Below are 14015 nucleotides of genomic sequence, written 5' to 3'. Positions count from 1 at the left end.
GGTACAGAATCAATGGCTCAGACTCTGGGAGCAATTGAGAATGCAGCAGCAAGCTCATTTATTAATTCTTGGGGAGCACCCTATGTAGCCTCAAGCTGATCCTCAAGTAGCAATTCTTGATTGGTTGTCTTCATCTGTACCACCAGTCTCCTAGCTCTCAAGCATGTTTCAGTTTGGCCCTCATGAGGAAGTCGCCTCTTAGCAGTCCCAGTTTGCTTATGCAGAAGTAGTCACTTCCCTGGCACTGGTACCTTTCTGTTCCTCCTACGTGCATGTGTGTGTGTGTGTGTGTGTGTGTGTGTGTGTGTGTGTGTGGCAAAATGTGAGAATGCTTTCTTTTTTACATATTATATGTGTATATTTGTATGTGTATGTGGTGCACATGCCCCCTCCACGAGCAGGAGGCAGAGGAGAGCGTGTCTGTTGTTCTGCTCAATCTCTCTCTCTCTCTCTCTCTCTCTCTCTCTCTCTCTCTTTCTCTCTCTCTCTTCACTTCACTCCTCTGAGACAGTCTCCGACTGGGCTGTTTTATCACCATTTGGTCAGTATTTTCTTCAAGTGGTTCAGATCAAGGAATGGCCAAATATTTTTGTTTCGCCTGTATAAGAATGGCCTTTATATATTTAAGTGGTTTGGAAAAAAAGAAAAAGTCTGATTTGTGACAAGAGAAGTTTGATTGTGGCATCTTCCATGACAACTCAGCTTTGTTCATCCAATTCATATTCCAGCCTTGACTTTGACCCTGTGGTAATGGGGCAGTTGCAGAACAGACAAGGTATCTCCACAGGCTTAAAATACCTACTACATCCTTTTCAGAAATTCTACAGAAATTGCTATTAGGAATGGAAGCTTTAATCGGGTATTTTAAGAGGCATCCAAGGTATTTTCTTAAAGCAACTAAATATATCTTAATGATCTTATATCAGTTTTTATTATCCTGAAATGGCTACAATTAATTATTCAATGGAACGTAATATGTATATATGCAAACCAAATATTTATGGCAATATTTGAATAGATCAATTTCTTTCTATTAGCATATTTCAACTATGGGAACTGATTCTCACTTTCATTATCACACCTTCATACATGCATGCATGCATGCATACAAGACCTACTAAGTTTGATTTCTCAAAGTGAAGCCTGGGAATCTCTGTTTTAGTCCCAGCAGATCATCCACATGCTGGGTTTGGAAGCCATGGCTAGCACATAGATTTTGTTGTCTTGAACAGCTACTGCTTAAGGCAGTTTGATTTCTGCTAAGTACACAGGGGTAGGCAGGACAGGTAAGTCCCCCTCACATTCCAGAACAAAGCACCCTGCAATCCTTGACAAGGCAGAAGCTAAGGAAATGAAAACACAGAGGGATGGGTGGGATTAAGGTGCATCCCTTTCTCTGAATACATGGATCATCACAAACTGCACCTCTACAGTGGGAGGAAATGGAAGGATCTACTTACTGGGTGCACAGTTAACCTCTGCCACCTGCTTGCCTTTCTGCTGAAGAACTGCTTCCACTCAGGATATGGCAGGTGACGGCTGGTCTGAGCTGTCAATCAGCACGAGGCTTGCTGAAATGAAGACTCCAGTCCTGGATTCTGCAGCCCCCCCCCCCCAAGCTTTTCAATCTGCTTTTTATTTCCAACCCCACACTGAAACTAACCCTAGGGAGCTCTCTAACACTGGCAACTCCTTGTTCTAAAATCGAAGAGTTGCTTATCAGCCTTCTCTTTCTACTATTTTGCTCTTTCTTGTTATTACTCTGTGCTTGGGGTAGGGGAGATTTCACCGTGGGATTAAATGCTGGCTGTGTGAGCATTAGGACTTCAGTTCAACCTACAAATATAGGCCTATAATTCTAGCCTTAGGGTACACAGGTAGGATTCCCAGCTGTTCACTTACCCATCCAGTCTGTCCAATTGTGAGGTCCTGGTTCAGTGAGAGACACACTCATGATGATGATGATGAGGAGGAGGAGGAGGAGGAGGAGGAGGATGTTTACAGTGGTGATGGTAGTGGTGGAAGTGGTGGTGGTGTTGGTGGCTGTATAGCAAGATACTGGACATTGGTCTCTGTCATTCACATAGTCACTCACATGTCTCCATTTTAAGCTTTTGTTCACATTCTTGTGAGGTTTTTCTCTGGTGCTACAGTCTCACTTTTCACCTTCTGCCAAAATGATATGCTGGTGGGGGAGGTAAAGGTATGAACCAGCTTCCCACGTGACTCCTGGCTTTTGACTCATTCTTACGCTTTCAGAATTTTGTTTTCAAGCTCTTGTTTGGCTCTTCAATTGCACATGAATCCATGAGTAACAAGGGTTTCTAGGGACAGAACATTGCCAACTCTACTATTTATTGGCTTGAGTTTTTTTGTGTATGTTTCTTTCATATACTTAATCACATGTTGTTCTTTTTCCTCCACATGAGGTAAGAACAACAGTAGTTTGCACTTCAAGACCTGTATGAAAATGGCATGGGTTTTCAGAGGGGTTCTCAGACACAGCACTGTTACTGCAACCCTTGGGAATATCAGCAGATGGGTCTCATTTTAATGACTGGATGAGCAGGGCACACAGATGCTGCCAAGCCCTCTCAAATGCACAGCGCAGACCCTGCAAATCTACATCTCTTTCCTCGCCCCAAATGCAAATGTACTGTTCTTGGGTTTACATATATTAATAGCATTGCTAAGGGAGTTTGCACCTAGTAACCTCTTCTGTACATTAGTCATTATTGATTTGATTTACTAGCAAATGTTCACAATGCTAAATAATGGGTTTCGTTATGATATTTTGTACGCTTTTATCATGCACTTTGATCGAATTTGTCTCATTACCATTGTTTGTCCCATCCTTCCATGTCTTGTAAAGTCTTCACAGATAACATCCTTTCTGTTTTCCTGTGCTATTAAATGTCTAGATGATATCTGTATATCTGGATGGTGTATGAAATAAAACCTTCACTATTTGTTCTCCCTTCCAACACTTAACACCTTTTTCTAGGCTCTTTCTCGGTCTCTAGTGTAACTATTCACCCATTTATTTGCTCAGATCATGAACCTGAGAAACATCCTGAATCCTTTCTTCTCTATCCTAGCTTGCTTCTCAGTTGCTGCAATAAAGCAATGAGCAAAAGTGATGTGTCTGGAAAGGGAGAAGTTCTTGAACTGGCACGTCATTGTATAACATAGAGGTAACCTGAGGCAAAAACTCAAAGAAACACAGAGAGAGAAACTAGATCAGATGCCACTGAGGACCACTGCTTGCTGGCTTTCTCTCTATCTAAGTTAGGTTTCTACTGTTGTCATTTTTCTTAAAGACCATGAATAAAAGCAGAATGAGACAGAAAGCATTTTTCTTTTATCTTACTGGTTACATTCATTCTTGAAGGGAAGTCAGAGCAGAACCTGAAACAGAAGCCATGGCAGATGTTGCTTTCTACCTTGTTTCCCATGCCTTGCTCATCCTGCTGCTTTAAACAGCCCAAGAACACCTGACCAAGGGTGGCACGGCCCCACACCATGGGGTGAGCCGGCCTACATTATTCTCATTCCTTAAAAAATGCTCCCATGAGCTTGTTCCAGGAAAATCTGATGAAGACAATGCCTCAACTGAGGTTCCTTCTTCCCAGATAACTCTAGTTGGCATCACGTTGACAAAAATAAACTAGTACATTGTCTCTCTTAGGGACCTTAACTGGTCATGGAATTCCATGGGTTTTAACGCTCCACATACATCACAAGTTCATCCTGTTTGGGAAGGCCATAAAGAAAAAGAAACAGACAAAATAAAAATAAAAATAAAAGATCAGCTGTCCTCACTTTAGTTTACTTAAAGCCCTTCATGCAAAATTCACCTGTGTACTTCTGAATGAAGTTGCCCCAGGGAACAGGCAGCTAAGAGTCACCCACAAGAGCTCCAACCTTGTATCTCAGAACTCTGCTAATTACACTTCCTTTAGTCACTGCCATCATTCATGCAAGAATTATTTTGTTTAGTTGAGATGATGACTAGTTTCTGCTGATTGGTTACTCACCCTATTTTGCATAAGTATTATTCAGCCAGGGAAACAAGGAAGAGCTTGGGGGTGGGCAAGGTGTTGTCATACACATGCATCTGCTGGCTTGTTCACTCTGTGGCTCCCTAGTAAGAGATAGCTGGTAACCATACAGAGACACATCTTTAGAAGAAGCTTCTGAACACATAAGCAGACTCACCTTGGAAAATTGCCTTGAGTGTCATCCCTCTTGTTTTCTCTCTCTCTCTCTCTCTCTCTCTCTCTCTCTCTCTCTCTCTCTCTCTCTCTCTCTCTCTCTCTCTCTCTCTCTCTCCTTCTGCTGTGGCCTCACAAATAAAGAACCTGATACTTGTACAGAAGCACCTGTGGTGACGGAATGAACTGCTAATTATGAAATTTGGATACACCATCTGGGCTAACATTTGGCTGAGGACAGCTGAAACTCTCGGTGTTTCCGAGAAAAATCTATGAATTTTTTTCTTTATTAATTATTTTACGACTCTCCTCAAGCTGGCCTTCCCTGTCACTTCTCCCTGCTTATTCAAACCCTATTACTCCTCCAAGGTTCTGCCAAGTCCCTCCTTCCCCGGTGTGCTTGTTCTGACCTCTGAGACCACACCATGGATCCCATTTGCTATTCTAGTCAGTGCCCACATGTCCTCTAATTATTTAGCTACAAACTCAAACTCCTGCAGCCATGAAGTACCTAATACACCTTTGTCTCTCTCACTTGAACAACACCTGAATGTGTATTGCATTATATCACACCTATTACAGTACACTACTACATTGAGTCGTTAATCTTTGAAAGGCCAAAATCAAGCATTACCCTCTACAAGCATCCTATAATCAGTTTGCCTCTATGAGGCATTTAACTATATGGGAAGGGTGAAAACAATATGAAATAAATGTATATTTGTAATGATTCCAAAGGGATGCAAAGTTTGTCAATAAATCTTGTAGTGACCAGAAGACCTTCTAACATAGCCTTACAAAGATCATCCTTCTAGATAAAGCTGAAGTCAATGGAGGGCAGGATAATTTCCAAACATGAGCATCCAGTGGATGGTAGAAGAGGTCTTTTCTTTCTTAAATCTCCAACTAAGTACAAGAGCAATTCTGAGACTGTACTCAAGAATAACAGGCTATTCGATCTGATCACTAGTGTTATTCCTTGACCAGCTAATCACAGTTACACATGCAGTCATTACCACAGGGAGGTTATCAGTTCCTTTGGGGTACCCTCTCTTGATTGAGGTTTTTCCCAGAATGTATAGCCAGAACATCTCCCCAAGACCTCAGGGCATCCTTTCAACAATTACTGGAGATGGGCTGGGTTGTATACTTGTTCCTACCAAGGCATAATTGCTCCTTTGGTCTTTGATTTTTCTCAGGCATCATTATGCAATTACCATTACACTTCTAGCCTAAAGAGCCAGCCATGCAGCACTCCTTAGAAGCGCTGCCAAGGCTGCTATTGGTGTTAGTTCCTAGGCTGAGGCAGGCAGGGTAACATGGCCCTCTTCTAGGGACTAGAATTGCTCCTTTTCTTTCTAAGCTTGAGGTCAAAATGTCTTTCCTACAATTAAAACAGTGCCAGTTACCCCTCTAGCCAGAATGTTGTCACATTTCAGAACTTGATGCTTTTCTCAGAGTCTTATCTATCAGAGGCAGGAAGGGAGGATGGATGCTCCACTGAGGGCATGGGCATGCTAACACTTGATGGGGTTACAATTCAATATCTTGTACTATCTTTCCCCAGCGTTTCTGAGATTAAGAAAACAAAAATTTTTTAATCTTCTTTTATAAATTTATAACTATATATAAAAATTGTATTAATGGGAAAATGTGATGATTTAGCATATTGTAGAATAGTTAAATCGGGCTAAACACTTACTTCTATGTCCTTAAATAGTATTATTTGTAGCCAAACCTTTAATAAAACAATACGACCAAATTCCTTTGTTCTAGCTTTTGTTTTGTCTACTGCTGGGAATACCCACACTAGCCTTGAACTGACTCTGGAGCTCTCTAGCTTGAATTTGAAGCCTTCCTGGCTCAAACTTTCAAATGCCTGGCAACCACAAGGACAGGATTTTTCTACCCTCTTTAAATGTGTAACACTTTTTATTTCAAGCATCTTGCTTTTTGAATATTTACTGATGTCAGGTTCTTTGGAGTACTGACCAATAAATGGTATATCAACTTTGCCCAAAGAGTACTGATTGTTTGAATCTTTTAATCAAGTCTGACAGAAGAATAGATGAGAGGGACTGTGGAAGGTTTCAAGAAAGAGACAACAGTGGCAAGTATTGCTCACAGCACAGGTATGTCCAGTGACTCATTCTTTAAGCTAACACGGGCTTTTAAAGAAAACTGCAAATGCCCAACTTTCTGGGACGCATATTTACTTAGGTTGAGGGTGCTATCTAAGGCATAAGCCCAGACCAATGCATTTAAGAGAGTTACCATTTCCCAACATTCTATTTACCATAATACTTCCCATTAGAACCACCCAGAACATTGGATTTGTCTTCCCTCCTCCTAGATCACTAAATGAGATTCCAACTGTGTGATCTCCTAGGGGCCTTGATTTGTGATAAAAGTTACCACACAAGTTATGCAAATCTGATGTGTCTCCTCAGCTTCATTTCATCTATCAACTTGATCATTTTTTTAAGAGAAGAGATTGAGATAAATGCTTCCAAAACCCCTTTGTGCACTAATGTTGACTCTATCTGTGAACTACAGAAGTTGGCAAACACTTAATCAAATCTCAGGCTGTCTTGAATTGTGCAATCGCATTGTTGCATATAACATCTAGAAATGATGTCTTTCCATGGTTTCACTAAAGGCAGTCTCAGGCATGGTGGCAAATCAGTGATCAGTGACAAATAAAGTCATTTACACTTCTGTCTCACTTTCTGAAACATCATCAGATGATAGAAAGAACTGCAATCTGATGTCATAGAAAGCTGAGGTTGATTACAAGGCAATTGTGCTGAAAACTGCATGGTACTGGTACAGAAATAGGCACGTGGATCAATGGAATAGAATAGAAGATCCAGAAATGAGCCCTCAGGTATATGGTCACCTGATTTTTGACAAAGGAGCTGTAAACATTCAATGGAAAAAGAACAGCCTATTCAACAAATGGTGTTGGTCCAACTGGCACTCAGCATGCAGAAGAAGGAAAATAGACCCTTTCTTATCTCCTTGTACAAAGCACAGGTGTAAGTGAATCAAAGATCTCCACATTAAACCATATACACTGAAACTATTAAATGAGAAAGTAGGGAAAACCTTAAAACACATAGGCACAGGAGAAAATTTTCTGAACAAAACACCAATGGCTCAAGCTCTCAGGTCAAAGATTAACAAATGGGACTTAATGAGATTGCAAAGTTTCTGCAAGGCTAAGGACATTGTCAAGAAAACAAAACAGCAACCAACAGAATGGGAAAAGATCTTTACCAACACCACATCAGATAGAGGCCTAATATCAAAGGTATACAAAGAACTCAAAAAGCTAGACACCAGAGAATCAAACAACCCTATTAAAAAATGGGGTACAGAGCTAAACAAAATGTTCTCAATTGAGCAATATGGAATGGCTGAGAAACATCTAAGGAAGTGCTCGACATCCTTAGCCATCAGGGAAAGGCAAATCAAAACAATCCTGAGATTCCACCTCACACCAGTCAGATTGGCCAAGATCCAAAACTCAGATGACAGCAGATGCTGGCGAGGTTGTAGAGAAAGAGGAACACTTCTCCACTGTTGGTGGGTTTGTAAACTGATACCACCACTCTGGAAATCAGTCTGGCGATTCCTCAGAAAACTGGACATAGTACTACCTGAAGATTCAGTTATTGTACTTCTGGGCATACCCCAGAGACACTCCAATATACAACAAAGATACATGCACCACAATGTTCATAACAGCTCTATTTATAATAGCCAGAAGCTGGAAAGAACCCACATGTCCTTCAGTAGATGAATGGATACAAAAATTGTGGTACATTTACACAATGGAGTACTACTCAGCCATCAGAAACAATGACTTAACCAAATTCTTAAGAAAATGGTTGCATCTAGAGAATATCATCCTGAGTGAGATAACCCAGTCACAAAAGAACAGACATAATATGCAGTCACTGATAGTGGGATGCTAACCCCAGAGGCTCGGACTGCCCCAGAAACAACTCACAGACTGTGTGAAGCTCAAGAAAAAAAGAAAACAAAACAAAACAAACAAAGAAACAAAAAGCATTATGCTCAATTCTTACACACCAAGAAAACATTGACTAATTCCAGGTTACACCCTGTTTTACATATACTTTTTGCTCATTGTAACTAGTAAGACCTTAATGCAGAGTATCAAACCTTAAAAAAAAAAAAAGAAAAAAAAAAAACAAGCACTGACAAAAATGTATTTGTATACATTTATGCAAAAATGTTTAATTTTTTATCTTTGTTTTTTAAAATAAAATTTTTTAAAAATAGAAAGATGAGGTTGAGTTCTGCATAACCATCTAGAAGCTCAGTGACATGACCAAATTACTTCAGCTCACTGAAAGTCCATTTTCGTGACCATTACAGAGCAGAATATTTAAAATTGTCTTGCTGTCACTTTGCTTACAATAAAAAATAAGGTGAGAAAGTGCATTGAAGTTCACCAATGACTACTCCGTCAAAACACATCCAGCAAATTCCATTTCTGTTTTCAATCTTAATTTATCTAAACTTGTCTCTCCATATGTAAAAGCCCTAAACTATTTTTGACAAATAAAATTTGGATATTTCTATTTTCTCACAGTAAGATACAAATTATTAATCTAATAGAAAATAATACCTGACCACAGAAGAAGCATACAATTTAATTATTTCTTTGGTTATATGTGACAACACATTTTTCTATTCTATCAGATAAAATTAAGTGGTCTAAATTCCAAATATACTCTTTCTAATGATATAAATACATTCAAAATCCTCATCTTTAGTTTTAATTTTTAAAAATCCTACAGCAAGTATTCCTAAGACATAGTCTCTAACTCAAACTGATACCTAAAAAATCCAAAAGCACCATTCTCCCACCCCCCCACCCCCAGGCACTTCCTTTTCACATTATCTTTCTCACAGGGAAATTGGAATGCACAGGTCAGTGAATATGGCTTCAGCTACAAAGAAGCTATGGAGAGAAATCTCGGCATGGGCATAGTTAAATTGTACTGACCTAGGAGACTAGGGTATTCTGAGCTTATAGGCCCTCAAATCCAATGGGAGTAAATTCTGAGGAAAGTTTGTTGTTGCTCTTTCACTGTAGAATTAGAAGCATTCATAAACCAATCCCAGGGACATAAGCATTCTGCAGCTTTTGAAAGTACAACAGCTTCTGTCCCGGTGCCTAGCCTGGGGAGAGGGCAATGTTACCTTACAACCTTTTTTGAGTTTCATACTTCTCAAATCTCTCTATGCATGCCCAAGTCTCTTTTCTCAATGTGCATCTCTTACCCATACCCAAAGCCTCATTTCTTAGCACTTCATAGATAGATCATAGTGGAGAATTTAGATATCTCAGGCAATTTAAATAGGATAACAAGTTATCTTAATCAAAATAGGGACCTTTATGGTTGTGAGACAAAGTGAAAAAACAACAACAAAAAACTAAATAACTCGTAAGTTATCCTGAGAAAACAGTCTTTTTCCCATGGTAATCTAAGTCCAAGCCCAGGTCACACACCTACATGGTCTCACAGCCAAACTACTTCAAAGAAAAAAAGTTAAAAGGAATGGAGCATCTAGTTAACGGAATGCTGGTTTCAAATATTTGCATGGCCATCTTTAATGACTACAGAATAAAACCAAAGTTTTAAAGAATTTCTTTTTCCTGAGAAACTATGGATTAAGAAAAAAAAGGGAAGAAAAAAAATAAAAGCCTACAATCTGCTTGAAAAAAAGTTCAGTTGTTTCTACTACTAAAATGACTTAGAAAGCCTGGTTGCCCCATCATCCCCAACTTTGACCATAAGAGGCAACTCTCCAAATTTGCATTACCCTATAATCCAAGCATCCTGTCCTGAGATTTAAGAAATAGAAAAATAGGTCTGAAAGGACAAATATGGAGGCTCAAACTTAGAAACATGTGTCTATGTATTGTAGTAGTTAGAATGTGAAGAGTTCCCACAGGCTCCATTATTTGAATAGTTAGTATCAAGCTGGTGGCAATCTGTTTGGGGAGATGGAGGAGACGTGGCCTTGTTGGAGTGAATGCTTCTTTGGAGGCAAAATTTGAGAGTTTGAGTCCTTGAGTCAGGTTCAGTTTGATCTCTCTGCTTTCTGCTTGTGTTTGTAGAGAAAGGTTCTTAGCTTCCTGCTGCTACCACAATGTCTGTGGCAATCTGTCTTGCCTCCCAACCCATTCTTATCCTTCAGAAACCATAAGCCAAAATAAACTCCTCTGTAAGTTGCCTTGGTCATGGTGTTTTATCGCAACAATAGAGAGGTAACCAATCCATAGATAGCAGAGAAAATGCGTGCCCGTGTGCTATCAAACTGCTAGGATGAAATGTAGGTGACTACAACTGTCATCTCCTCAGTTCTAACCAAGTGATTGCCCATTGCCATTCTTCAGAAATATTCCTGAGGCCTTGGTTATTTATACCTGTACAGCTCTGATTTATAACTATTCTTACAAATGCAGCATGCACATGGTATAATTACTTTTACACTTCCACATATGCACATTTCAGTAGATAAAAGCAATGGTCTTTAAGGTTGTTTTTTTGTTGTTTGTTTGTTTGCTTCAGAGAAGTAGAGAATGTAAGTTTCATTCCCCTTCATTCATTCACAAGACTTAAATGCTGACCCCCCAAAAAAAAGTTTAAATGAAATTAGTCATGAAGACGAATGAATATTTTATTTTCTAAATTGACTTTCATACATATCTCATGGATGAATGTTATTTGCAAAACTTCGTAGGGAAAAAAAAAGATGTGTCATAGGCTAGAAGGTATGCAGAGAGAAGCTTTTCAGTGTTTTAGGAAGTTTTTACACTTCTAAATTTCTTCAAAGCATCAATCAAATATTGTAAGAAAATAAAGACATCGTTTATACAAAAGTGCACAGAAAGTTTACCTCCTGCATACCTTTTTCGAGGAAGTAATTTGAAGATACACTCCAACAAAGTGTGAAATCCAAGAAAGAGCCTGGAGCTATTAACAATCTCTGGGAAAGTCTCAAAGTCCAATAAAAATAAATCAGAGGTTGACAGCAGTGAAGACATCCCATAAAGCAAAGCTTCTGAATTACAACAGCAACTTTTTCCAGCAGAATAAAGGAACTGATACCATTCAACGGGTGTGCAAGATGCTGCAAAATGCTAACACAGAACAGAAGGCTTCATTCCACACCCAGTAACTAAAAGTGTGAGGAAAAGGGGGAAAAATGATGCTGACAGCTGATGTGTGGCATGGTTAATGTACTGGAAAGACTGTAGGTGCCTCAAATAAGACCCTGATGCAGGGCTAGAGAAAAGTTCAGTGCTTAAAAGAACACCCTGTTCTTTCAGAGACTAGAGGTTCCTAGCACCCACATAGGGCAACTCATGACCACCTTAACTCTAACTCCTAGGATAGGAAACACTTCAGGCTTCCTTGGGCACTTGCTCTCTTGTACACACACCCACACATGAATACAAACACACACACTACACACACACACACAGCTTGCATACAAACATTCACACTTCACATGTGCACACACATACACACGTTCAGAGGCATAACTTCAAAATAATAACAATAAATAACTTTCAGGACCCTGATTTATCAAGAAGCACCAGGAAACAAAAGATAGGACCATCTTTTAATATCTACAATGAGCAATATTCACAAACTGATATAAATTTAACTTTGGAGATGAATACAGTTATTGACTGTATAGAATTTTTCTTTAAAATAATTTCATCCATCACCAGACATTTTTCTGAATTTGTTCCCATATTTAGACCTTAAATAACAAGCAAGAAGTAACAGGTATGTGGTGATGTCACTGTTGGAATACAGTTATAAGTTGTGATTTGGATACAAATGCTTTTTGATGTCACTATTAAGTAAGTTGAGAAAGTTACTTATGAACAGATACCTCCAGTAGTGCAAGTAGCTGACCCTGTGGCTCCATAAAACACCAGCACTTCAGTTTTCCCACTAAAAATGCCCTGATGTTGTAGACTAAGCTCTCAATTAATGTGATTATAGACAAGCCTCTTGGGTCCTGCTGCCAGAAATGAAGTCACATTTTCCCTGTCCCCAACAGCTACTGAAATAACACTCATACAATTCTTGCACATCCCTAGAACATGCCATAGGCTGCTAGGGAAAAAACGCCTTCTTCCCTCTGCTGATTGCAAGGATAATAACGATGCCGTCATTATCCAGACTGGGTGAGTCTGGTATATTTCTAGAATAGTCATTTATTTATTCTATTTTGTCTTGGAAATTTAAAATTAGCTTTTATTTTGCTAGCAAAGTTCAAAATACTCATTCAACAGAACACTCCCAATCTCAACAACTTATTGAGAAATTGTAGCAAGTTCAGAGAGGCCATCAAGAATAGAGCTAGCAGTCCCCTCCTGGGACCATTGGAGGAAGCAGCAATTCTGCTCTAACTTCATGACCTAGAAATGAGTATGCTGTTTGCCAATACATATACGGAGGATGCCACCTACATATGTGAGCACATGAGAATTCAGGGTTGGAGGGAAGGCAGGAGAACAGTAGCAGTGTGTGTTCACATCAGTTAACTCATGTCAACCCTGGTTCTGCCCCTTACTTAGTGTGTGGCTTAGGCAGTTACACAAGAATTCTCAGCCTCACCTTCTTTTTTATACAATGGGAAATGATAATGTCCAAAGCTTAAACAATATCTCAAGGTTTCTAACATGGGAAGTCCCCTCCTAGGCTAGTGGCCTTTCTTCTTTAAAATGTCTCATGCATCACTCTTAAGCCAATAAGCCCTCCTGACAGGACAACTACACTGGGTGCATAAGTGGGAACAATGTAGCTACTTCATTTTTTATTTAATTAGGTATCTCACAATCCCCTCCCAATTTAAACTAAATATTACATTAGGTAAATTATCCTAGGCTCCAAAGACAACTTTCATATGTGGATTTCTAGATCATAAGTTTATACACACACACACACACACACACACACACATATGTATATGTATATATATGTGTGTCTATATATATATATATATATATATATATATATGTGTGTGTGTGTGTGTGTGTGTGTGTGTGTGTGTGTTGGCAGAAACCATGATACAGGAACAAAGAGGCTTTAAGAGAGGGGGTGACAAAACCTATAAAATATGATAAGAGAAAGGATAATTGTTAGGTTTCTTAGTCACTAGTCTTGTTGCTGGCATAAAATAATGCAGCAAAATCTACTACATAAGGAACAGTTTTCTTTGACTCTGTTTCAGAGTACAATTCATGGTGGCCAGGAAGTTCAGGAGGCAGGAGCTTCAGACAACACATCAAGTTTCATTTGTTGTTAGTAAGCAGAAGGTGATGAACACTTGTACTAGCTCTCTTCCTTCCTTTCATTCAGTCTGGGACCTCAGCCAATGGAATGAACTCACTTACAATAGGCTATGTCTTCCCAACTGTCTTAGTTGCTGTGAAGAGACACTATAACCAACTCTTATAAAGACTTTTAATTGGGGCTGGCTTACAGATTCTGAGATTCAGTCCATTATCATCATGGCAAAAAGTACGGCAGCATACAGGCAGGCATGGCACTGGAAGAACTAAGTCTACATTCTGTTCTGAGGGCAACCAGGAGAAGAATGTCTTCAGGGCAGGATCTCAAAGCCCACCCCTAAAGTGACACACTTTCTCCAACAAGATCTCACCTACTTAAACAAGGCCACACCTCCTAATAGTGCCACTCCCTGAGCCAACCATATTCAAACTACCACACCACC

The sequence above is a fragment of the Micromys minutus genome (genome assembly GCF_963924665.1).
Source record: "Micromys minutus genome assembly, chromosome: 5".
NCBI lineage: Eukaryota > Metazoa > Chordata > Mammalia > Rodentia > Muridae > Micromys > Micromys minutus.
Note: the sequence above shows the minus strand (reverse complement) of the source record.